Source organism: Budorcas taxicolor, chromosome 12, assembly GCF_023091745.1.
Source record: "Budorcas taxicolor isolate Tak-1 chromosome 12, Takin1.1, whole genome shotgun sequence".
Taxonomy (NCBI): Eukaryota; Metazoa; Chordata; class Mammalia; order Artiodactyla; family Bovidae; genus Budorcas; species Budorcas taxicolor.
Genome location: NC_068921.1, coordinates 51,691,734 through 51,717,822, shown reverse-complemented (window position 1 = coordinate 51,717,822; position 26,089 = coordinate 51,691,734). Strand labels below are relative to the sequence as shown.

The window sequence follows — 26,089 nt, the reverse complement described above, 5'->3', positions numbered from 1 at the left end:
CCCTTTGTTGCAAAACTTCTATATAAGCTGGCTTCTCCTGTCTCCTCCTCCAAGAAGTTCTCTCAGGGTTTCTTGAGATGCTGCCTCCCAGGTTTGAAGTTCTAAAAACCCATATAAAACATTACTCTCAACTTTGAGATTGTGACTGTTTTATTTTAAGTCGCCAATTTTTAAGAGCAACTTAAAAGCTTCCATCACATGATCATGCATAGCACTGACCACCTTGTAATATACTTAAGTAGATTGTCTCTCTCCTGTGCCATTCTTTAGGTGTAGTTCTAGGTAATGGGCTGTGTCCCACTCGTCTGTGATGTTCCATTGCCTGCAGTACACAGGGCACTGAAATATTTGTTGAAATAAAGTGTTGTATTGGTGTGATGGTATTGTTGAAGCTGAGCTATAACCACTGAAGGGAAAAGTAAGACCTTGGGTAAAGGTAGGTAAGAAGAGACTATTGTGTGATATCTCACACCCCTTTTCCAAAATATGACATGATTTCACTCACCTTCCTTTACAAGCTTTGTGTCTTCTTTTAGACCATATCTGAATGCTCTTCTTTTATTTAAGGTACGATTGGAAATATAATCATTGAAGATTGAAATGTACTAGGGAGAGCTTGACAAGAGCTATAAAAAAGGCTCTGAAGTATTTATATAACAGTTTATCAGACATGAATGCCATGTGTTTAGAAATCTGTGGTGCCCTGCAGCTGACAAGAAAGTATAGTCAATAACTTAAAATCCCAGGGGTAAAAAACCAGGTCTACAGGAGGCAGAGAAGCAAAAGCCAAGACAGAATTAATGGGACTTCCAGGGAGAGTTGAATTTGGTTAAATGTGCTTATCTGATTCTAATTGGACTATGTCAAGATTTCCTTTATTGATAAAAACACACATTATCTCATAGAACAGAAACATTATGCATTTCTCAGTAATTAATGATAAAGTTGATAGGATCATTATAGTGATTTCTCTAGCTATTGTGACAAGAGCATTGATTTTTTATTGGCACTGTTTAAGGATATAGTACAGATACTTCCTTCTCTCAGCTTCCCTGGTAGCTCAGTGATGTAGGAAACGTGGGTTCGATTCCTGGATCAGGAAGATCCCCTGGAGAAGGAAATGGCAACCTACTCAAGTAGACTTGCTTGGGAAATCCCATGGACAGAAGCGCCTCTAGTGGGCTACAGTCCATGAGGTCGCGAAAGCATTGAACCTGATATAGTTTCCTTCTCTCAGAAACATACAATCGTATTTAAAAATCCCAACTTAGAGATACATAAAACACGAAGACAATAGCTCCCAAGAGTTTTAACAGGGTTGAGTCACTTTCCACTGTAGACCATTTAATATCTTTGGATTTTTCAATAATTTTTTTCATTTTTAAAAAATTGATATGTAGTTGACTTAAAATAATATCTTTGGATTTTTGAACCGTATTATTATTCAAAGTTATTTCAAAATCCAAACATAATATCTATTTGCATTAAAAGTAATTCATTTCAGAGCTTCTTTAAATAGACAATTTCCTTTGTGTATTTAAAGTAACATTTCTATTGTACAAATTTCCATGCTTATGGAAATTCAATGTTTGCTTGCTTCTTATTTAAAGGGCTTATATTAGGGAGGTAGAATTATGGAGGAAAGATTACTCAGTAGCTGTGACATCTTGAGTGTCTTATTTACCTGCTCTGCTCTGATCTAGAAGAGGAAAGAGGGAGATAGGTTATTTCTAAGATAGCTTCCTGTTATCTCTTGTGTAGGTCTATAATTCTGCTACATACAAGACAAAGCTTCCTAAAAAATAAAAAGTCTCTTTCATGTCATTGTGCAAATAAATTTCTGTGTACTAGAAGATAACCTAGCCAAAGAGCAGAAGAGGCTTGTTTATTTGATTCTAACACGTCTCCCCTCTGGTTCCTCTTCCTGTAAGTCATGCCCTGTGGTGTGATGGGAAGAGAAGAAACCTGTAGAGCTATACCTGAATTCTCCCAGGTTCTTTTGTTCCAACAGAGCAGTTCCAAATAGCAATCATCTTTTAGTGCTTCTTTCCGCCCCACTTCCCAATTCAAACATCTTTGTTTCTCCCTAAAGGAAATCAACCCGCTAACCTTAAGGAACACCCCCCGCCCCCCATCGCCTCCAACCAACCCTGCCACAACAAACCATTAGGATCAACATATATAACAAAATATTTTCTAATAAACTAATTAAGCAAACAAAAGGGTGAAAAAAGTATGCACTCCTACAGTACCCTATATACTTCCTTTATATTCACACTCATTATACCTGCATTTTGGTGCTTTTGAATTGATGCCTTTGAACTGTGATGTTGGAGAAGACTGCTGAGAGTCCCTTGGACTACAAGGAGATCAAACCAGTCAATCCTAAAGGAAATCAGCCCTGAATATTCATTGGAAGGACCGATACTGAAGCTGAAGCTCCAATACTTTGGCCACCTGATGCAAAGAACTGACTCATTTGAGAAGACCCTGATGCTTGGAAAGACTGAAGGCAGGAGGAGAAGGGGACAACAGAGGATGAAATGGTTGGATGGCATCACCGGCTTGATGGACGTGAATTTGAGCAAGCTCTGGGAGTTGATGACAGACAGGGAAGCCTGCTGTGCTGCAGTCCATAGGGTCACAGAGAGTTGGACACGACTGAGCTACTGAACTGATACCTGCATGGTTTAGCTAGGTTAGGGACTGTATTTGTTATGTAAAATGAATAAAAATATAAACACTTGAAACTTAGAGGAAAATAGGATAACATTTACATGATGTTTTTGTTTCTCCCCCTGGACTGGAATTCCAAATTAGTACTTTTTATTAACCATTTTTTACCAGCTAGGTAACATATTTACTTCTCTATGTTTTTCAGAAAAGGAATTTTAACTTTAGTACAATTTTAGTCCAATAGGCAGTCTTCTATAATTCATGCAGTTTATCTAAAACCTAAATGTTGCTGGAAAAAAGGAGAGAATGAATGAATGACAACATACAACCACTGTTAGCAGTATCAGGAAAGCCAGCCTCCTCTTTACTCACCTGCCAAAGCCATTTTTCTTTCTCCAGGATTTTGTTTCAAAGGCTTAGCCCCAGGTAGCTGGTTACTTCTTGGTATTTCCAAATGTATTTTCACAGATTTCCCTCTAGGGATCCAACTTTTTGCTACATTAAGGGACTATCTGACTCTATTTTAGTTTTCATTTTCCATGCCTGTGCTCACATTTCTCCGAATTTGAAGATGGATTTGGTATTACAAATAAGTGAATGAATGAGTTAAGAGACCATAAACACGTGGGGAAAATGGCTGTGGAAAGGAATTAGCAGAAATAATTTATCTCAAGAATAAGTAAGGAAAATATGCTAAAATAGAAAACATAGATAAAAGACAGAAAGACATCAAAAGGAAATCTAGGAGAGATGCTCTTTATCACTGGTGCTTCCCAGGTGGTGTTAGTGGTAAAGAACCCATCTGCCAATGCAGGAAATGTAAGAGAAGTGGGTTCAATCCTTGGGTCAGGAAGATCCGGGTGTGGGCATATATTCTTACCTGGAGAATTCCATGGACAGAGGAGCCTGATGGGCTGCAGTATATTTTGGATGTTGATAGCAATTGCTGGATCTCTTAAATGCTCAGTTCAATGCAGTTCAGTCACTCAGTCATGTCTGACTCTTTGTGACCCCATGGATTGCAGCATGCCAGGCCTCCCTGTCCATCACCAACTCCTGGAGTTTACTCAAACTCATGGCCATTGAGTCTGTGATGCCATCCAACCATTTCATTCTCTATCATCCCCTTCTCCTCCTGCCTTCAATCTTTCCCAGCATCAGGATCTTTTCCAATGAGTCAGTTCTTCGCATCAGGTGGCCAAAGTATTGGAGTTTCAGCTTCAACGTCAGTCCTCCTAATGATCATTCAGAACTGATTTCCATTAGGATGGACTGGTTGGATCTCCTTGCAGTCCAAAGGACTCTCACAGGTCTTCTCCAGCACCACAGTTGAAAACCATCAATTCTTTGGCGCTCAGCTTTCTTTAAAGTCCAACTCTCACATCCACACATGACTACTGGAAAACTCATAGCTTTGACTAGACAGACCTTTGTTGGCAAAGTAACATCTCTGCTTTTTAATATTCTGTCTAGGTTGGTCATAACTTTTCTTCCAAGGAGCAAGCATCTTTTAAATTCATGGCTGCAGTCACCATCTGCAGTGATTTTGGAGCCCCCCAAATAAAGTCTCTCACTGTTTCCACATCTATCTGTCATGAAGTGATGGGACCAGATGCCATGATCTTCGTTTTCTGAATGCTGAGTTTTAAGCCAGCTTTTTTATTCTCCTCTTTCACTTTCATCAAGAGGCTCTTTAGTTCTTCTTCACTTTCTGCCATAAGGGTGGTGTCATCTGCATATCTGAGGTTATTGATATTTCTCCCGGCAATCTTGATTCCAGCTTGTGCTTTATCTAGCCCAGCATTTCTCATGATGTAATCTGCATATAAGTTAAATAAGCAGGGTGACAATATACAGCCTTGATGTACTCCTTTCCCTATTTGGAACCAGTCTGTTGTTCCATGTCCAGTTCTAACTGTTGCTTCCTGACCTGCATACAGATTTCTCAGGAGGCAGGTTGGGTGGTCCTGCATTCCCATCTCTTTAAGAATTTTCCACAGTTTGTTGTGATCCACACAATCAAAGGCTTTGGCATAGTCAATAAAGCAGAAATAGATGCTTCTCTGGAACTCTCTTGCCTTTTCAATGATCCAGTGAATGTTGGCAATTTGATCTCTGGTTCCTCTGCCTTTCCTAAATCCAGCTTGAGCATCTGGAAGTTCACGGTTCACATATTGTTGATGCCTGGCTTGGAGAATTTTGAGCATTACTCTGCTAGCATGTGAGATGAGTATAATTGTGCAATAATTTGAGCATTCTTTGGCATTGCCTTTCTTTAAGATTGGAATGAAAACTGACCTTTTCCAGTCCTGTGGCCACTGCTGAGTTTTCCAAATTCACTGACATATTGAGTGCAGCACTTTCACAGCATCATTTTTTAGGATTTGAAATAGCTCCACTGGAATTCCATCACCTCCACTAGCTTTGTTTGTAGTGATGCTTCTAAGGCCCACTTGACTTCACATTCCAGGATGTCTGGCTCTAGGTGAGTGATCACATCATCTTAAGTGTTAGCTTACTCTCAGGTGCTTGAGCAACTAGTAGTCCCAACAATAAAATATAGGAGTGCCCATTTGCTCCTATCTTCATCAGTACTGAATGCTCAAAATCTTATTTTTGCAGATAAGGTTGAATATTGCCGTTTCTCTGAATTCTGGTGAAACTAAACATATTTCATGTTTATTCCCAACTTTGTTTCATATTCTCTGAATTGCTTATGTGCACCTTTTGTTTATTTTTCTCCCATTTTTGTCAAATTGGATGCATTCTTATTACTTTTTTAGAAGTACTGGCCCTTTGGCACATGATCGGCAAATATTTCCCTAGTTTATCATTTTCATTTTGACTTTGTTTGTAGTGAATTGGCCATATAATATGTTTTAATTTTATGAAGACAAAAGATGTCGCTCTTTTATTTATGATTTAATGCAATTGTGTTTTGCATAGGAAGTTTTCCTCTACCTCAAGTTTATGATAATATTTTGATTTTCTAATTTTTAAGAACTTGAAAAATACTTTTGTGCTTAACTTTTATCCATCTGGGATTTATTTTGGCATATGGTATGAAGTAGATGATCTAGCTTGTTTTCTTCTAGACAGATAGCCAGTTATGCCAGGATCATGTATTAATAAACCAATTATTTCACACTGAATTAAAATGGCACTTCTGTGGATCTATTTCTGCACTGTCTATTTTGTTCCACAAACATTATATTTACTATTTCTGTGTCAGTGTCAGATATTATGGTAACTTTGCAGTACATTTAAATATTTGATAAAGTACATATTCTCCTTATCATTTCTCTTTTTTCATAATTTTTTTCTACCATAGACACTTCTTATATCCATACATTTTAAAACAATTTTATCCATCCCTCCACCAAAAACAACAAAAGGATCATCAAAATTAGGATTTTGATTGAAATTACATTAAATTATTAAATTGATATTTGTTGAATAAAATTTTGGGGTAAAGCTCCTACTTTTTATATCACAATCTTATTCTTCATCTTGCATTTTAATGTGGAGTTTACATTGCCAATTGCTACCAAAAACTGTAGAAATTTGAAACCAGAGACAAATTTTGAAACAATTGATATCTTTAAGAAGCTCAGATTTTCAATTCATGAAATAATTATAGCCCTCCATTTATTTAAGTCATAATTCTCTTAACATTTTTAAAATTATTGATTCCTAGGTATTTGACATTTTAATACTATTGCAAATGCTATTTAAAAAAACCCTACATTTGTTTATGCTCTATAGAAACAAAATTGATTTTTTCTATTGATGTTTCTGTCTAGAACTCTTGGTAGCATCACATTAATTCTAATAAGTTCTCTTTTTGTTTATAGTTTTTTTCTATGTATTACAATCACCTCATTGTGTCAATGCAAAGAAACAGAGGAAAACATTAGAATGTGAAAGACTAGAGATCTTTTCAAGAAAATTAGAGATACCAAGGAATATTTCATGGAAAGACGGGCACAATAAAGGAGAAAAATGGTATGGACCTAAAGAAGCAGAAGATATTAAGAAGAGGTGGCAAGAATACATACAAGAACTATACAAAAAGATCTTAATGAGCCAGCTAATCACGATAGTGTGATCACTCACCTAGAGCCATACATCTTGGAATGCGAAGTCAAGTGGGCCTTAGGAAGCATCACTATGAACATTAGTGGAGGTGAGGAAATTCCAGTTGAACTCTTTCAAATCCTGAAAGATGATGCTGTGAAACTGCTGCACTCAATATGCCAGCAAATTTGGAAAACTCAGCAGTGGCCACAGGACTGGAAAAGTCAGTTTTCATTCCAAGCCCAAAGAAAGGCAATGCCAAAGAATGCTCAAACTACCACACAATTGCGCTCATCTCACATGCTAGTAAAGTAATGCATAAAATTCTCCAAGCCAGGCTTCAGCAATATGTGAACCGTGAACTTCCTGATGTTTAAGCTGGTTTTAGAAAAGGCAGAGGAACCAGAGATCAAATTGCCAACATCCGCTGGATCATGGAAAAAGCAAGAGAGTTCCAGAAAAACATCTATTTCTGCTTTATTGACTATGCCAAAGCCTTTGACTGTGTGGATCACAATAAACTGTGGAAAATTCTGAGAGAGATGAGACTACCAGACCACCTGACCTGCCTCTTGAGAAATCTGTATGCAGGTCAGGAAGCAACAGTTAGAACTGGACATGGAACAACAGACTGGTTCCAAATAGGAAAAAGAGTATATAAAGGCTGTATATTGTCACCCTGCTTATTTAACTTCTATGCAGAGTACATCATGAGAAACGCTGGACTAGAAGAAACACAAGCTGGAATCAAGATTGCCAGGAGAAATATCAGTCACCGCAGATATGCAGATGACACACCCTTATGGCAGAAAGTGAAGAGGAACTAAAAAGCCTCTTGATGAAAGTGAAAGAGGAGAGTGAAAAAGTTGGCTTAAAGCTCAACATTCAGAAAACGAAGATCATGGCATCTGGTCCCATCACTTCATGGGAAATAGATGGGGAAACAGGGGAAACAGTGTCAGACTTCATTTTTTGGGGCTCCAAAATCACTGCAGATGGTGACTGCAACCATGAAATTAAAAGACACTTACTCCTTGGAAGAAAAGTTATGACCAACCTAGATAGCATATTCAAAAGCAGAGACATTACTTTGCCGACTAAGGTCCATCTAGTCAAGGCTATGGTTTTTCCTGTGGTCATGTATGGATGTGAGAGTTGGACTGTGAAGAAGGCTGGGCGCCGAAGAATTGATGCTTTTGAACTGTGGTGTCGGAGAAGACTCTTGAGAGTCCCTTGAACTGCAAGGAAATCCAACCAGTCCATTCTGAAGGAGATCAACCCTGTGATTTCTTTGGAAGGAATGATGCTAAAGCTGAAACTCCAGTACTTTGGCCACCTCATGCGAAGAGTTGACTCATTGGAAAAGACTGTGATGCTGGGAGGGATTGAGGGCAGGAGAAGAAGGGGACGACTGAGGATGAGATGGCTGGATGGCATCACTGACTCGATGGACGTGAGTCTGAGTGAACTCCCGGAGTGGGTGATGGATAGGGAGGCCTGGCGTGCTGCGATTCATGGGGTCACAAAGAGTTGGACATGACTGAGCGACTGAACTGAATTGAACTGAACTGAGTCGAAGCTATGGCTTTTCCAGTAGTCATGTGTGGATGTAAGAGTTGGACTTTAAAGAAAGCTGAACGCCAAAGAATTAATGCTTTTCAACTTTGGTGCTGGAGAAGACTCGTGAGAATCCTTTGGACTGCAAAGAGATTCAACCAGTCCTTTCTAACGGTAATCAGTCCTGAATGATCATTAGGATGACTGATGTTAAAGTTAAAGTCCAATACTTTGGCCACCTGGTGCGAAGAACTGACTCACTGGAAAAGACCCTGATGCTGGGAAAGATTGAAGGCAGGAGGAGAAGGGATGACAGAGGATGAGATGGTTGGATGGCATCACAGACTCAATGGCCATGAGTTTGAGTAAATTCCAAGAGTTGGTGATGGACAGGGCAGCCTGGCATGTTGCAGTCATGGGATTGCAAAGAGTCAGATATGACTGAGTGACTGAACTGAACTGAACTTTAGACAAGGTAGCTAGAGAAGGCCTCTATGTAGAAGAATCATCCATAAGAAATCTTGCTTCTACCTTTTAGGTGAGGTGAGGTGAGGTGAAGTCGCTCAGTCATGTCCGACTCTTTGTGACTCCGTGGACTGTAACCCACTAGGCTTCTCCCTCCATGGGATTCTCCAGGCAAGAATACTGGAGTGGGTTGCCATTTCCTTCTCCAGAGGATCTTCCCGACACAGGGATTGAACCCTGGTCTCCCGCATTGGAGGCGGACGCTTTAACCTCTGAGCCACCAGGGAAGCTTTCTACCTTTTAGTATCTTGCCAAATCAGAGAGCAGAATGTCCTTTAATAATATATCCAGGCATTTGATATACTTTGTTTTATACCTTTCAAATTGATATTTACCATTTCTTTCTCTCCTTTTCTCTACTTTTGTTGGCTTACTAGAATTTTCCTATTTATCTGCATGTCAATTTGGAAATTCTGTTATACTTTAAAGTTTTGACAAATGTTATCAGCCTATGTTAACCACCACTGTAGTGAAGATACAGAACACTTCTATCACCCTCCTCTCAAGGTTTGTACGCTCCTTTTCAGTCAAACTCCTAATTCGTCACCCCAGCAATCGTTAAGATGTTTCCTGTGTTAGCTCTGCATATTCTAACATTTTATATAAATAGTCTCCTTCAGTATGTACTGTTTTGATTCTGGTATATTTTGCTTAGCTTAATGATTTAGAGGTTTAGCTATGTGATTGCGTGTCTTGTAATTCATTGCTTATTTTTTACTGAGTGGTACCCCAGTGTGTGGATATACCATTGACACCTCTTCTCAAATATTGGGATGAAATGAATTCTATTAAGAATGATTATTGGTAGACAAGGTCCTGCTGTATAGCATAGGAAAGTGAAAGTGTTAGGCACTCAGTCCTGTCAACTTTTGATGGAAATTTGAGTTGTTCTATTTTTTTGGCTATTATTAATTTAACATGAATATTTATTTCAAGGCTTTTGTAAACACATTTTCATTTCTCTTTGATAAATATCTGACAGTGCAATCGCTGGGTCAAAACTTTTCTAATGAAACCTCCAATGGGTTTTACCATTTTTCACCATCATGAATAATGTATAGTAATTCCAGTTGCTCCACGTTCACATCAACAATTGGTACTCTCAGTCGTCCTAATGTTAGCAATTGTGAATGACTTTTAATAGTATCTCATTTCAATTAGCTTTTCCCTGATGACTAAAGATATTGAGCACCCTTCCATGTACTTATTAGCCATATATATGTTTTTTAGTGTTTGAAGTGTCTGTTCAAATCTTTTGCTCACTTTGGGTTTTTTGTTTGTTTTTTAAAAATATTTATTTATTTACTTATGTGGCTGCACCAGGTCTTAATTGAGACACTCAGGATTTTCGATCTTCATTGCAATGTGAGAAATCTTTTAGCTGTGATATGTGGGATCCAGTTCCCTGACCAGAGATTGAACCTGGGCCCCCTGTATTGACGGCACAGTCTTGGCCACTAGACCACCAGGAAAATCCTCACATTGTTTCTAAATGGAGTTTATCTTCTTATTGAGATGTAAAAATTCTCTCTACTTGACATAAGTCCTTCGCCAGTTGTATGTATGATAAAAGTTTCCCAGCCTTTGGCTTGGCTTTTCCACTTTAAAAGTGGTGTTTCTTGAGGAGCAAGTTTTAAATTAACGAAAAAAATCTAATTAATCACTGTCTTCAAAATGTGTTCTGTTTATAAAATCTTTGTCTCTCTCAAGGTTTCAACTGGCTTTGCTCTTTTTTTCTAGATGTTTTTTTTTTTATAATTTTAATGTTTAGATTTATAATCCATCTGGAGTTGATTTTTGTTTGCCATGTAAAGTAAGGGTCAAAGTTCATCTTTTTTTCCACACTGACATCCAGTTACTTAGTACCATTCATTGAAAATACATTTTTTCCCCTCTCCCCAAATTACCTTGGTGAGTTTGTTAAAAAAAAAAAAAAATTCTTTAAACTTCCACTCCTTGAAAAACCTCATACCAAATAGAGCAAATACATGTGGGTCTATATTTAGATTCTGTTTTGTACCATTTTTTTAAATGTATCTATTTGTATGCTACTATCACACTTGACAACTGTACCTTTGTATAGTAAGTGTTAAAATCAGATGATTTACATCTTCAAACTTTGTTCATATTCAACATTGTTTCAGATATTTTGAGTTCAGTTCAGTCATTCAGTCGTGTCCGACTCTTTGCAACCCCATGAATTGCAGCACACCAGGCCTCCCTGTCCATCACCAACTCCCGGAGTTCACTCAGACTCACGTCCATCGAGTCAGTGATGCCATCCAGCCATCTCATCCTCTGTCGTCCCCTTCTCCTCCTGCCCCCAGTACCTCCCAGCATCAGAGTCTTTTCCAATGAGTCAACTCTTCGCATGAGGTGGCCAAAGTACTGGAGTTTCAGCTTTAGCATCATTCCTTCCAAAGAAATCCCAGGGCTGATCTCCTTCAGAATGGACTGGTTGGATCTCCTTGCAGTCCAAGGGACTCTCAAGAGTCTTCTCCAACACCACAGTTCAAAAGCATCAATTCTTTGGCGCTCAGCCTTCTTCACAGTCCAACTCTCACATCCATACATGACCACAGGAAAAACCATAGCCTTGACTAGACAGACCTTAGTCAGCAAATTAATGGCTCTGCTTTTGAATATGCCATCTAGGTTGGTCATAACTTTTCTTCCAAGGAGTAAGCGTCTTTTAATTTCACGGTTGCAGTCACCACCTGCAGTGATTTTGGAGCCCAAAAAATAAAGTTTGACACTGTTTCCCCTGTTTCCCCATCTATTTCCCATGAAGTGATGGGACCAGATGCCATGATCTTCGTTTTCTGAATGTTGAGCTTTAAGCCAACTTTTTCACTCTCCTCTTTCACTTTCATCAAGAGGCTTTTTAGTTCCTCTTCACTTTCTGCCATAAGGGTGGTGTCATCTGCATATCTGAGGTTATGGATGTTTCTCCTGGCAATCTTGATTCCAGCTTGTGTTTGTTCTAGTCCAGCATTTCTCATGATATACTCTGCATAGAAGTTCACTAAGCAGGGTGACAATATACAGCCTTGACGTTCTCTTTTTCCTATTTGGAACCAGTCTGTTGTTCTATGTGCAGTTCTAACTGTTGCTTCCTGACCTGCATACAGATTTCTCAAGAGGCAGATCAGGTGGTCTGGTATTCCCATCTCTCTCAGAATTTTCCACAGTTTATTGTGATCCACACAGTCAAAGGCTTTGGCATAGTCAATAAAGCAGAAATAGATGTTTTTCTGGAACTCTGTTGCTTTTTCCATGATCCAGCGGATGTTGGCAGTTTGATCTCAGGTTCCTCTGCCTTTTCTGAAACCAGCTTGAACATCAGGGAGTTCACGGTTCACGGATTGCTGAAGCCTGGCTTGGAGAATTTTATGCATTACTGTACTAGCATGTGAGATGAGTGCAATTGTGCGGTAGTTTGAGCACTCTTTGGCATTGCCTTTCTTTGGGCTTGGAATGAAAACTGACTTTTCCAGTCCTGTGGCCACTGCTGAGTTTTCCCAATTGCTAACATATTGAGTGCCGCACTTTCACAGCATCATCTTTCAGGATTTGAAAGAGCTCAACTGGAATTCCATCACCTCCACTAGCTTTGTTCGTAGTGATGCTTCCTAAGGCCCACTTGACTTCACATTCCAGGATGTCTGACTCTAGATTAGAGATCACACTATCATGATTATCTGGGTCGTGAAGATCTTTTTTGTACAGTTCTTCCGTGTATTCTTGCTATCTCTTCTTAGTATCTTCTGCTTCTGTTAGGTCCAGACCTTTTCTGTCCTTTATTGAGCCCATCTTTGCATGAAATGATCCCTTGGTATCTCTGATTTTCTTAAAGAGATCTCTAGTCTTTCCCATTCTATTGTTTTCCTCTATTTCTTTGCATTGATTGCAGAAGAAGGCTTTCTTTTCTCTTCTTGTTATTCTCTGGAACTCTTCATTCAGATGCTTATATCTTTCCTTTTCTCCTTTGCTTTTCACCTCTCTTCTTTTCACAGCTGTTTGTAAGGCTGCCCCAGACAGCCGTTTTGCTTTTTTGCATTTCTTTTCCATGGGGATTTCTTGATCCCTTTCTCCTGTACAATGTCACGAACCTCATTCCATAGTTCATCAGGCACTCTATCTATCAGATCTAGGCCCTGAAATCTATTTCTCACTTCCACTGTATAATCATAAGGGATTTGATTTAGGTCATACCTGAACGGTCTAGTGGTTTTCCCTGCTTTATTCAATTTGAGTCTGAATTTGGCAATAAGGAGTTCAGCTATTTTAGGTCTTTTCCATTTCTACATGATTATGAGAATCCGTTTGTTAATTTAAAAAGAAACCTTGTGCCTTTTTTTTTTTTGAAATTGCATTGAATCTTAGATAAATTTGGGGAGAACTGATAGTTTAACCTTGCATCAGTCATTCCGTGGACATAGTATATTTCTCCACTTATTTAGGTCTTCATTTGTTTTTCAACAATTTTTTGTAGTTTCCAGTTTGGAGTCTTGTACATGTGTTTTAAGTTTATCCTCAGTATTCTACTTTTAAATATTACTCTAAATGGCATTTAAGTTGTTTTCATTTTGTAATTGTTTATTGGAGCATAAACATTGTGGTTGATACACAAATATGATTAATTTTTAAAATTTCTCTTGATCTCTGTGACTGTGCTATATTCATTTGTAAGTTCTGATAGCTTATTCTGTAGATGCCTTAGAATTTACTACCTAAAAAATTATGTCATCTGTAAAAAATGAAAGTTTTACTTCTCTCTTTCCAATTGGAATGCCTTTTCTTTTTTTGTCTTATAGCAAAACTGGATAGGGCCTCAAATATTATATGGAAATGGAAAGAGGAGACATCCTTGCTTTGTTGTCACTGTGTCACTTGTAATTCTTTTTTATTATCTTTTGATTCATACATATATATATTTCAATTTTCTATAATAAAAAACAAGGAAAATGCTGATCTCTGACTATGAGAACTAATGTTTATAGCTAATAATGTTAATGTTCAACATTCTAATGAATCAGATACAATATTAGCATTCTGTTTCTTGAGATGGAGTATATATATATGAATATATATATATATATATATATACAGAGAGAGAGATATCTGGAGAAGGAAATGGCACCCCACTCCAGTATTCTTGCCTGGAGAATCCCATGGACAGAGGAGCCTGGTGAGCTACAGTCCATGGGGTCGCAAAGAGTCGGACATGACTGAGCAACCAACACATGCACATACACACACACACACACACACACATACAACTTTAAAATCTCGTGCATGTTTGCTAAGTCTCTTCAGTCATGTCTGACTCTTTGTGACCCTATGGACTGTTGCCCTCCAGGCTCTTCTGTCTATGGAATTCTCCAGGCAAGAACACTGGAGTGGATTGCCATTTCCTTCTCCAGGGGATTTTCCTGACCCAGTTATCGAACCCATGGTCTCCTGCATTGGCAGGCACTTTCTTTACTGTTAGCACTACCTGGGAAGCCCAGATATTAGCATATGTATTGTTTTGTGGGTTGTAACTATGAGATTAAAATGTATGTGTATAGCAATGCTGAAGTAGCCTTGTTGGCTCTCTCAAGGATATATGTAGTTCACTCCACAATCAATTCAGCCATGGCTATTGCTACTGGTCATTAACAGACTGAAACTTGTAGGATGTCTGGCTCTGCTGGTGGCATTTGGTGCCTCAATGTAGATAGTTATAGGCCAATATCTTTTATTGCAACTATTATTCCACTGGATTTTTAGATTTGGGAACCAGAATGCACAGCTAAAGAATGTTTCTCAATATTTAAACATATAGAATTTTCAGTGTGGTAAATGCATTGATTTTACAGCTGTATCCCTTAACAATACCATCCTGAAAGAGGGCGATTCTTGGCACATTTTTGCCTAGGAATCTTCTATGAATGTAAAAGTGTTCTTAGTAATGACAGACAACCTCATTGCAGACTGCCTTGTATACAGCTTCCTTTGGTTTACACAAAGTGGATATTAAAATTGGATTTTGATGTCTAAATTCTTTCTGTTGTTAGAACACCTGGTTCTCAAAATTGCTTTTGATGCATGGGCTCTTGCCTAAGTTTTCTCAAATTAATGTGGTTGTGTATGTGTATTTGTTTTTGTTTCTCCTTCTACTTCTTGGTGTTTATGGCCCTTCCAGATGCTCTAAGCCCTAGGGTGAAAGATGTTCTAAGACCTAGGGTGAAAGATGTAAGACATAATCTCATACAATGTTAAATTTCCCAGTAAGCCAAAGCAAGTCAGTGAAGGAAAAGGGTTAACATATATTATCTACTTGTTTAATAATTTCTGTCTTCATTAGGCTAGTTATTCTTTTCACTAATCTCATCCTAATTTCATTAAATACTGGGTATTTACTTACAGAGCTGCCTTGTACTTTACATGAAAAAATTTTAAATGGATCTATTATTTCTTGGAATGATCTGTCTGCTCTAAATTGATTGCCAGCCCAGTGTTTTGAGCACTATCTGTGGAGTCAGGAAGTCTGGGCCTTTGTCATCTATCATACTAGCTGAGTTTATAAGCGTACTGATTTTGTACTCTTCAACCCATTTGACATCATTCGTGGGATATGCCCACGCATATCCTGCTTCTAAATGGTTGTGTGACCCTGTATAAAACACTTTTTCTTTCTGGGATTCAGGTTCCTCATTTGTTAGATTAGGAGATGGATCTAGATGGTCCCTGAGATCCTTTGTAGTTCTAATATCTCAGGATTAAAGATTTATTAAAGTTCTTCATTGGAAATTTCAGTCTCCAAATGGATTTTTGCAACAGAAGATTATATATAGTTATTTGGTTTCTATGTCAAATTTGCACTGCGTGGGCATATCCCACGAATGATGTCAAATGGGTTATTTTAAAGAGTACAAAATCTGTACGTTTATAAACTCAGCTAGTGTGATAGATGACAAATTATCCATGTGTCATATCAGTAAAGGAGAAAGACATTCATACAGTTATATTAAATCACTGCCATTGTATTTACTGTCTACCTACAGTAAAACAAAAGCTATTTTGTCACATTACTGATTCCTAAGTGGGAATGTTTTGCTGTGTGCTCTCTGAAGCTATACAACAGAAACTTATTTTTCTGGTTTCTGACAAATCTTTCAATCATCTTCTATTAGTTTAAGAAATCATTCCCTTAGAGCCAATAAGTTTCACATCCACTAGAAACCCTAAGCGGTATTTTAGGACTCCTTTGGAGCAAGTTTTATACAAGCTGAGTTTCCTGAGTTGTCACTGGCACTGCTAGTTGAACAAATAGAATGATCTGTAATAGAGAAAAAATTGTTTATAGCTTCCCAGCTTCTTGCCTCTTATATCAGAAACTTTCTAGTTAAATGTTTCCACAGATCTCTGGGGAGTTAGAATTGCTGGGTACAGGATGCCACAACTGAGGATAGTTGAAGCTTCACCTTCTTTGGTTGATTGGCATTTATTTTCAGCCTGTTCATGTGATTGCCTGACACCCTTTCTATGTGACTCCCTCTCTATATTCTGTATTATTAGAATTTGGAGCACTGTAGTGGATTGGATTCACTGTCTTCTTTATTATTGTCTGACAATAACTATTCAACTCTACAAAGTTCCAGTTACTATATTATGCACTGCACAATATCCAACATCATTAAACTTACAACAATGAAAATATTGTCCTTTGAGCAACATGGGTGCTAAAAAATCAGCAAGGTTAAGTTGTTTGCCCGAGACCACACAGTAGGAGGAGAAACTAGAGGATGATCTCAGTTCTGTGACTATAAAGCTTTGTTCTTTCACTGGGTCTTAGGTGTGGTGTACAAAGCAGCTTGTTTGTATGTTCACTCTGATTGTGGAAATTGTTCACACTGCTTATTCTGTTAGATCGGTTATAGATTAAGTAGTGAGACCACCGCTTCGTCCATCAAATCCCCCTTTTCTAATCATTTGCATCTGTTTTCCCCCACTGATATTGTATTCTGTTCTAGTTATTTGCATTATGGTTTTAATTCCTTCTATTTGGCCCAGTTCCTGCAAAAAAGGCCATAGCCATTCACGATAATGGCACAGACACAGTACTAGGCTTTTAAATAAACTTATCCTTATTTCCAGATATGGCTTCTGTTATTAAAAATTTTAGCCTCTTGGTTATAGTTACAGAATCATAAAATAAGAAAAAAATTTCGAGATTATGGGAAAGTGAAAGTGAAGTTGCTCAGTCGTGTCCAACTCTTTGTGACCCCATGGACTATAGCCTACCAGACTCCTCTGTTCATGGGATTTTCCAGGCAAGAGTACTGCAGTGGGTTGCCATTTAACCCTTCACTTAACAAGAGGAAATGAATCCCCTAAAAGGTTGAATATTGCTCAATGTATTTTTGCTCATGGGGAAGTTTTTTAGCTGCATAAAATATTGAAAGAAAAAAGAGCACTCCTATTACATGGTTGAAGTGAAAGTGAAAGACACTCAATCATGTCTGACTCATTGTGACCCCATGAAACATTGTGACCCCATGGACTATAAAGTCCTTGAAATTCTCCAGGCCAGAATACTGGAGTGGGTAGCCTTTCCTTCTCTAGGGGATCTTCCCAACCCAAGGATAGAACCCAGGTCTCCTGCTTTGCAGGGGGATTCTTTACCAGCTGAGTCTCAAGGGAAGCCCATTACTATGGTTAGGTCTGTGTCTGTTAGTCGCTCAGTCGTGCCTGAATCTTTGTGACCCCATGGACTGCAGCCGACCAGGATCCTCTGTCTATGGGATTTTCCAGGCAAAGATACTGGAGTGGTTTGTGATTTCCTTCTCCAGGGGATTTTCCCGACCCAGGGATCAAACCTGGGTCTCCTGCACTGCAGGCAGTTTCTTTATGGACTGAACTAATAGGGAAACCCCATGGTTAGGTCTGAACCCTGGTGGTTCAGACAGTAAAGCATCGCCTACAATGTGGGAGACCCAGGTTCAATCCCTGGGTTGAGAAGATCTCCTAGAGAAGGAAATGGCAACCCACTCCAGTATTCTTGCCTGGAAAATCCCATGGATGGAGAAACCTGGAAGGCTACAGTCCATGGGGTTGCAAAGAATCGGACACGACTAAGCAACTTCACTTTCTTTCTTTCTATGGTTAGGTTTACATAATGATATAATCCAATTAATTTTGTCCTTAAGTCTTTCAGCTTCTTGGATATCCTGTATATTGCTATTGGTATTGCTAAGTTGCTTCAATCATGTCCGACTCTGTGCGACCCCATAGATGGCAGCCCACCAGGCTCCCCCATCCTTGGGATTCTCCAGGCAAGAATACTAGAGTGGGTTGCCATTTCCTTCTCCAATGCATGAAAGTGAAAAGTGAAAGTGAAGTTGCTCAGTCATTTCCGACTCTTAGCGACCCCATGGTCTGCAGCCTACCAGGCTCCTCCCATCCATGGGATTTTCCAGGCAAGAGTACCGGAGTGGGGTGCCATTGCCTTCTCCGATCCTGTATATAACAATGTATAAAATGGTTTTTAAATGAATTTTCCCTACATCATCCCTTGATGACCTGTTTTTTGATTTCTAAAAATGCTCCTATGCTTGGCTACTTCATATTTAGGTAAAAATAAATTTGCTTATACAATAAGGGCATCTTTGTTTAAGATGGAATCTGTTTCACTTTACCAAGGTTAGTGGGCTGCATAGCACTTCATTTGGGGAGTTTCTACACAAAAATAAAGATAAAAGCTATTAGTTGATAAAAATACTAGTTAAAAAAACCCAATTATCCCCTGTGAAGAAATAACTGGGTGATGTAAACATGCAGTTTGTAAGGAATTAAAAACGAACTCCAGGGGTAGAAGACACACATCACCTTTTATTGAAGACGCTTGGATTCTGTTCCTTGATTTATTCAAGTTGTCATTCTTCCCTTTGAGCAGATGTTCTGCCATATACACACTTCTACGGAACTAAAAGAAAGCTGTCTTGCAAACACTTGTGTAATAATTACCACAGTGTGCCATGCATCCACTAGGATGAAAGAAAGCTAGGAGAGAGTTAGCTGTTTATCTACTTGCCACCTGAAGCAACTTTGTTTCTGTCAGTCTAGTTCAGTCACTCAGTCGTGTCCGACTCTTTGTGACCCCATGAACTGCAGCACACCAGGCCCCCTTGTCCATCACCAACTCCCAGAGTTTACTTAAACTCATGTCCATTGAGTCAGTGATGCCATCCAGCCATCTCATCCTCTGTCATCCCCTTCTCCTCCTGTCCCTAATCCCTCCCAGCATCAGGGTCTTTTCCAATGAGTCAACTCTTCGCATGAGGTGGCCAAAGTATTGGAGTCTGAGTTTCAGCATCAGTCCTTCCAATGTACACCCAGGACTGGTCTCCTTTAGGATGGACTGGTTGGATCTCCTCGCAGTCCAAGGGACTCTCAAGAGTCTTCTCCAACACCACAGTTCAAAAGCATCAATTCTTCAGCACTCAGCTTTCTTCACAGTCCAACTCTCACATCCATACATGACTACTGGAAAAATTATAGACTTGACTAGACGGACCTTTGTTGGCAAAGTAACCTCTCTGCTTTTTAATATGCTGTCTAGTTTGATTATAACTTTCCTTCCAAGGCATAAGCGTCTTTTAATTTCATGGCTGCAGTCATAATCTGCAGTGATTTTGGAGTCCCCAAAAATAAAGTCAACCAATGTTTTCACTGTTTCCCCATCTATTTGCCATGAAGTGATGGGACCAGACTCCATGATCTTCGTTTTCTGAATGTTGAGCTTTAAGCCAACCTTTTCGCTCTTCTCTTTCACTTTCATCAAGAGGCTTTTTAGCTCCTCTTCACTTTCTGCCATAATGGTGGTGTCATCTGCATATCTGAGGTTATTGATGTTTCTCCCAGCAATCTTGATTCCAGCTTGTGCTTCTTCCAGCCCAGCATTTCTCATGATGTTCGTTTCCATAGTTCACCATTATAAAGCCTGAACATTCACAAAGTCCTTCATCCACTCTGGTGTACTCACCTACTTAGACACTATGAGTCAGCAACTCAAATGAAGCTGTCATACACACAGGGAAATCCTACTATACATCTTCTGAATATTTTATTTTTTTATTTTTTAAAAGTTTCAAACTCTCTTTAGAACTTCCCTCATAACCCCTTTCTCCTTCACTCGTAGCTGATGACCTTGTCTTATACAACTAATCAAACAGAAGCTCTCCAAACTATCAATCTACACACTTTCCTGTTGGCTCAGACAGTAACGACTCTGCCTGTAATACAGGAGTTCCAGGTTCAATCCCCAGGTTGGGAAGATCCCCTGAAGAAGGGATTGGCAACCCACTCTAGTATTCTTGCCTGGAGAATTCCATGGATAGAGGAGCCTGGCAGGCTACAGTCCATGGACTTGCAAGGAGTTGGATATGACTGAGTGACTTTCACTCACACACTTCTGTAGCCAACTCTCTGGCTTGTTATTGTAGATGGAATGTCCCTGAGCATATCAAAGGTCAAAACCCTCAATTCATTGTGGTCTGAATCATAATTTTTCTTAATTTTAAAAAATAATTATTTATTTATTTTTAATTGATTGATGGTTTACAATATTGGTTTGATTTCTGTCATACATCAACATGAAATAACCACAGGTGTACATATGTCCCCTCCCTCTTGAATCTCCCTCCCATCTCCCACCCATTCCCACCCCTCTAGGTTATTACAGAGCCCCAGTTTGAGTTCCCTGAGTCAAACAGAAAATTCCCAGTGGCTATTTACATATGTTAGTGTATATGCATCCATGCTACTCTCTCCATTCACCTCATCCTCTCCCTCTTCTCCTCCACCTTTGGACAAGGGTGTACATGTACAATGTACATGTAAGTTTGTTCTCTATGTATGCGTCTCCATTGCTGCTCTACAAATAGATTCGTCAGTACCATCCTTCTAGATTCCACGCTGCTGCTAAGTCACTTCAGTTGTGTCCGACTCTGTGCGACCCCAGAGACAGCAGCCTACCAGGGTCCTCCGTCCCTGGGATTCTCCAGGCAAGAACACTGGAGTGGGTTGCCATTTCCTTCTGCAATGCATGAAAGTGAAAAGTGATTCCATATATACATGCGTTAATATAAAATATTTGTTTTTCTCTTTCTGACTTACTTCACTCTGTATAATAGACTCTAGGGTCATCCACCTCAGTAGAACTGACTCAAATGCATTCTTTTTTATGACTGAGTAGTATTTTTCTAAAAAATATTTTGGCTCTGCCAGTTTTCCCTCTCTGTCTCTTGCATCTTCTGTACCTCTCAACTGGATGATTTCCATCAAATATTCAGTGAAATTTCCCTTCCATCTTAAATATCCTGTCTCAAAAAAGAAGAAAAACTCATTTCTCTGTGGCTATAGTTCCATTTCTCTGTTCACCTTTGAAACAAAATTTCTTCTAAATAGTTTATTTTTTCCACATGATATTTATATTTTCCCTTCAAACAACTCTTATTTGGCTTTTTACCCCTCAACTAAGTTAAGGTGGCTCCTGTCCAAATTTTGAAATGAGCTCTGGGTTGCCAATACAATGGTTATATCTCTGTTTTTATCTTTGTTGACCTCTCAACAGCATTCAACATTGGGATGCTCCTAGGACCCTTCTCCTCTCTACTTTTTCTCCCATCGTAATTTCATGTGGTCCCACTTAAGAAACAAAACAAAACAATGTACATGCTAATGACTCCTAAGTCTATGTCTTGAGTGTTGCTATTTTCCCATAATTCTAGATTCAGGTATCCAATACCTACTACCTACTGGAACTCTCCACATAGATGTCTAACTGATACTTTGAATTTAATATGACCAAACAGAATTTTTAATTCTGGTATAACTTAACTCCACTGATTTTCTTTTTTTTCAGTCTTTCTTATGCTGATAAATGTTATCACTGTCCCTTCAGTTGCTCAAGTAAAGAAACTGGGAGTTATCTCTAAGTTTATACTTGATCCCACTTGCTGCAACCATTTTCCTAGTGAGCTTTGTTGATCATATCTCAGGTATACTGACCTCATTCATTTGTTTTCATTTCTACTTTTGCCCTCCTAGTCTAACCTACCACGACTATCGTTTAACCTAGTGTATGAGTCTTCTCTGAGTCTCTGTGTTTCTACTTTTGTCTCCTGGGCTGGTAAACTGTCTTTTTGTTCTCTGAACTCTTGTTCAGCTCTGTGCCTCAGAGAACTAAATTTCCCAGCCTCCCTTGACCTCTGGTTTCTGAATAGATTGGGTCAATAGAAGCAATTGGTGGAAGACTGCTTTTTGTGATGTATCTCTCTCACATTTTCTCTGTGACTCCAGGTGCTGTCAGATAGTTCCACCACCTTCACTGGAAAGTCTTTCCATGCTAAGATCAGCTGGGTGGCTGCAGCACCTGAACCCTGTTCATACTACCTTTGTCCTTGCTTTCCTCAGTCCCAGAGGTGGCAGTGGCTACAGTGAGTCTCACATTGCTTCATCATACCCTGTTCAAACTCTTAGGTCTTCTGTCAGTTATGTACCCAATTCCTAGAACAAAATATCCTTTGTTTAAAAGACCCTAAAGTGATTTTTAAAGCATTTCTTTATTTAGCACTAATTAATATACTCCTACACAGTATAATATCCACATAGCAGCCAGAGAAATAGTTTTAAAAATGTAACTTAGAATCTGTCAAAAACATTTAAATCTTTTCAAAAACTTCTTATCACAATGATAATGAAATGTAAACTTCTCGTATTGGATGCAAAGTATACCATGATCTGGTTCCAGTTTGTGACTCATCTCATTTATACCATTTTATGTTTCACTCATTAGGTTCCAGTCATGCTGGTCTTTGTTCTGCTCTTTGAATAAACCAAGTTGTTCTAGCTTCAGCAATTTTGCACAAAATCATCCCTTTACCTAAAACACTCTTCTCTCTGACCCTCATGCTGTAGCTCTTTATCATCCAGATCTCAGCTTTAACATCAGCTCTTCAGTCAAAACTTTTATGAGTCCCATTTTAAAGTGATTCCTCTTTGCTCTCTTACATTAATCTATGTTAATTAATTAATCTATGTTAATTCTTTGCATATCATTTGTTAATATGTAATCATTTTTATTTCCTCTCTGTCAATTTTCTGATTTATTCAGGCATTCATTTTGTCTCTATCTTCTAGGTAGAGATCCTAATCTGTCTTGTTCCAGTTTTTAGAACAATGTTTGGTATATACAAGGGCTTTCCTGATAGCTCAGTTGGTAAAGAATCTGCCTGGAATGCAGGAGACCCCAGTTCAATTCCTGGGTCAGGAAGATCCCCTGGAGAAGGGATAGGCCACCTACTCCAGTATTCTTGGGTTTCCCTTGTGGTTCAGCTGGTAAAGAAACCACTTGCAATGTGGGAAACCTGGGTTTGATCCCTGGGTTGGGAAGATCCCCTAGAGAGGGAAAAGGCTACCCACTCCAGTATTCTGGCTGGAGAATTCCATGGACTATATAGTCCATGGGGTCGTAAAGAGTGGAACATGACTGAGCGACTTTCACTTTTCACTTGGTACATATAAACCACCAATAAGTATTTGGATATATGAATGAATGAAAATCAGACTTCTGTTTAGGCAACGTTTGCATGGATAAGCACTAGAATCCCTAAATTAAGTAACTAAATATTCATTTAGTGTTTAGAAGATAAATTGAAGAATGTTGCTAAGGTGCTAAGTACTATGTATAAAAGAAGACTGTAGCCTAATATAAAGAAGGTAAAATACTACAGTCAAGTTCACTACTCTGTGTCTACAGGTGGAGTCACGAATATACTCTCATGCTCTTTATAGCTGAGTGGAAAGAGGTCAAAAAGAGTGACTGCAGGCTTCATCTGCTAGGGCCTTCAACTTCTGGTAATGGCTGATAAGGCAATTCAGTATAACTCTAAATTGAAAACAGCTTTAAAAGGTGAAAAAAATAAGCTGAAAGTACTTGCTTGAAAGCATTGGTGTGCTAATAAGACAGTAAAAAAATTGTAGAGTCAAAATCTAAGGAAAAAGGGAGGTCCAGAAGGCAATGGCACCCCACTCCAGTACTCTTGCTTGGCAAATCCCATGGGCGGAGGAGCCTGGTGGGCTGCAGTCCATGGGTTGCTAAGAGTTGGACACGACTGAGCGACTTCACTTTCACTTTTCACTTTCATGCACTGGAGAGGGACATGGCAACCCACTCCAGTGTTCTTGCCTGGAGAATCCCAGGGACGGGAGAGCCTGGTGGGCGGCCCTCTATGGGGTTGCACAGAGTCGGACATGACTGAAGCAACTTAGCAGCAGCAGCAGCAGCAGCAGAGTAGAAAGCCCGGCATTTGGGTCAGTTTTTCCAGTTTTTCTTTAAGTACCTAATGATTTTGAAAGAGGTAGCAGAGAGACTGAAAAACACAGGAGGGCTTTTGACAGCTACATGGGACCAAGGGGACAAACTGGAAAGGTGAACAAGTAATAGACTGAAAATATATTTACATTCAGAATGTGTAAATCACTCCCACAAATCAATAAACTAAAGACAGACAATGAAATAGAAGCTGTAAGATTTGACCAGGCACTTTCAAAAGAGGATGTACAAATAGCCAACAACATGGAAAGTGTTCAACTCTTTTAGCAGTAAGTCAAATGTAAAGTAAAACCATAATTAATACCATTATACAACCATCAGAAAAGATATAATCAAGTGTTGGTGAGGATGTGGAGCAGCCAGAACTCCCATATAACTGATGAGGCTGTAAATTAACAACAAATATTAAGACAGAGTTTGACATTATCTTCCAAAGCTGAAATTATGCCACTCCCATAGCCATGTATGAGCTTGTGTATTGAGACGTTTACAAAGATATTTATTTATGCCAATATATTTGTTACTTCAAATGTTTCTTCTCCTCCTTTCTCTTTCTAGTATTCCAATTATGTATATATTATGCTTTTTGATATTGCCCCACTTTTCCTGCATACTCTATTCTTCCCCCTCCCCTCCCCCCCCTTACTGGTCATATCCAGTGCAGTGATGAGCCCACTGAAACAATCTTTCATTTTTGTTACAGTGTTTTTGACTTGTACAATTTAAAAAGTTCTTTCAGTTTCCATACCTTTACTCACTTTACTTGTTTGTCCACGCATGCCACCTCGTTTTTTTTCTAGCATAAAAAGGATAGAGACCTTAACATACAGCTATTTTAAATTCCTTATCTGATAAGTTTACATGTATGTCACACCTGTCTGGACTGCTTTGTCTCTTCAGATTGTTATTTATCCTTCCTTTTCATATGTGCTGGAGTTTTTTTGTAGAAAGCAAGACATGTATCAGGTAATAGGAGCTAAGGCAAATAGACCTTTATGTGAAAACTTATGTCAGTCTGGCTAGGAATTGGGCTGTTTTAACATTTGCTGTAGCTATAGGTGCTGTGCAGGCATGCTCAGTCACTCAGTTGTCTCTAAATCTTTGTGACCTACCAAACTCCTCTGTGCATGGGATTCTCCAGGCAAGAATACTGAAGTGAGTTGTCATTTCCTTCTCCAGCTACAGGTTCTAGAGGCTTTGAATTCCTCCAATATCCTTATTCTTGTCTCCCTTCTTCACTTTCCTAATTATTTCTTCTCAGAAACAGACTGTGTCATGCAGCTTTTTCAAGTGTAATCCACTCTTATTATACTAGAGCCCTGTTGGTGTGGTGGTGGGATGTGGCAAAGGGGAAGTGTGATTTCAGATTTTCAGTGGGCTATAGAGTCAGTACAGCAGGCAAACTTCTAGGATGGGTCTTCAACATTTTACACCTCCTAATTCCTGGAACCTGTGAATGTGATGAGCTGCATTTCCTTGACTGTGTAATGTTACATGGTATATTAGTTTGCTAGGACTGCCACAACAAAGCACCACAAATTAGATGGCTTAAAACAACAATGTACTGCCTCACAGTTCTAGAAGCTAGACATCTGAAAATAAGGAGTTGTCAGGACCATGCTCCCTCTGAGACTCTGGGTAGAATCCTTCCTTGCCGCTTCCTAGCTTCTGATGGGGGTGGATAATCCTTGCTGTTCTCTTCCAGTTGCTTTAGTCAATCTCTACCTTTGCCTTTACATGACATGTTCCTTGTGTGCCTTCATATGATTTTCCTTCTCTGCCAGGCTCTATGTCAAAATTCTCCCTTTTTATAAGGATGCTGGTTATATTCGATGAGGGGGCTTCCCATGTGTCTTAGTGTTAAAGAAC

General features: G+C 39.1%; 1 non-coding gene across 1 annotated transcript; it reads left to right on the top strand.

Annotated features, from left to right (window-relative positions):
- The first annotated feature begins 23,086 nt into the window (after positions 1-23,086).
- Positions 23,087-23,159, top strand: TRNAS-GGA (transfer RNA serine (anticodon GGA)). Its single transcript has one exon. It is a non-coding gene; the product is annotated as a tRNA-Ser (tRNA).
- The last annotated feature ends 2,930 nt before the right edge of the window (positions 23,160-26,089 follow it).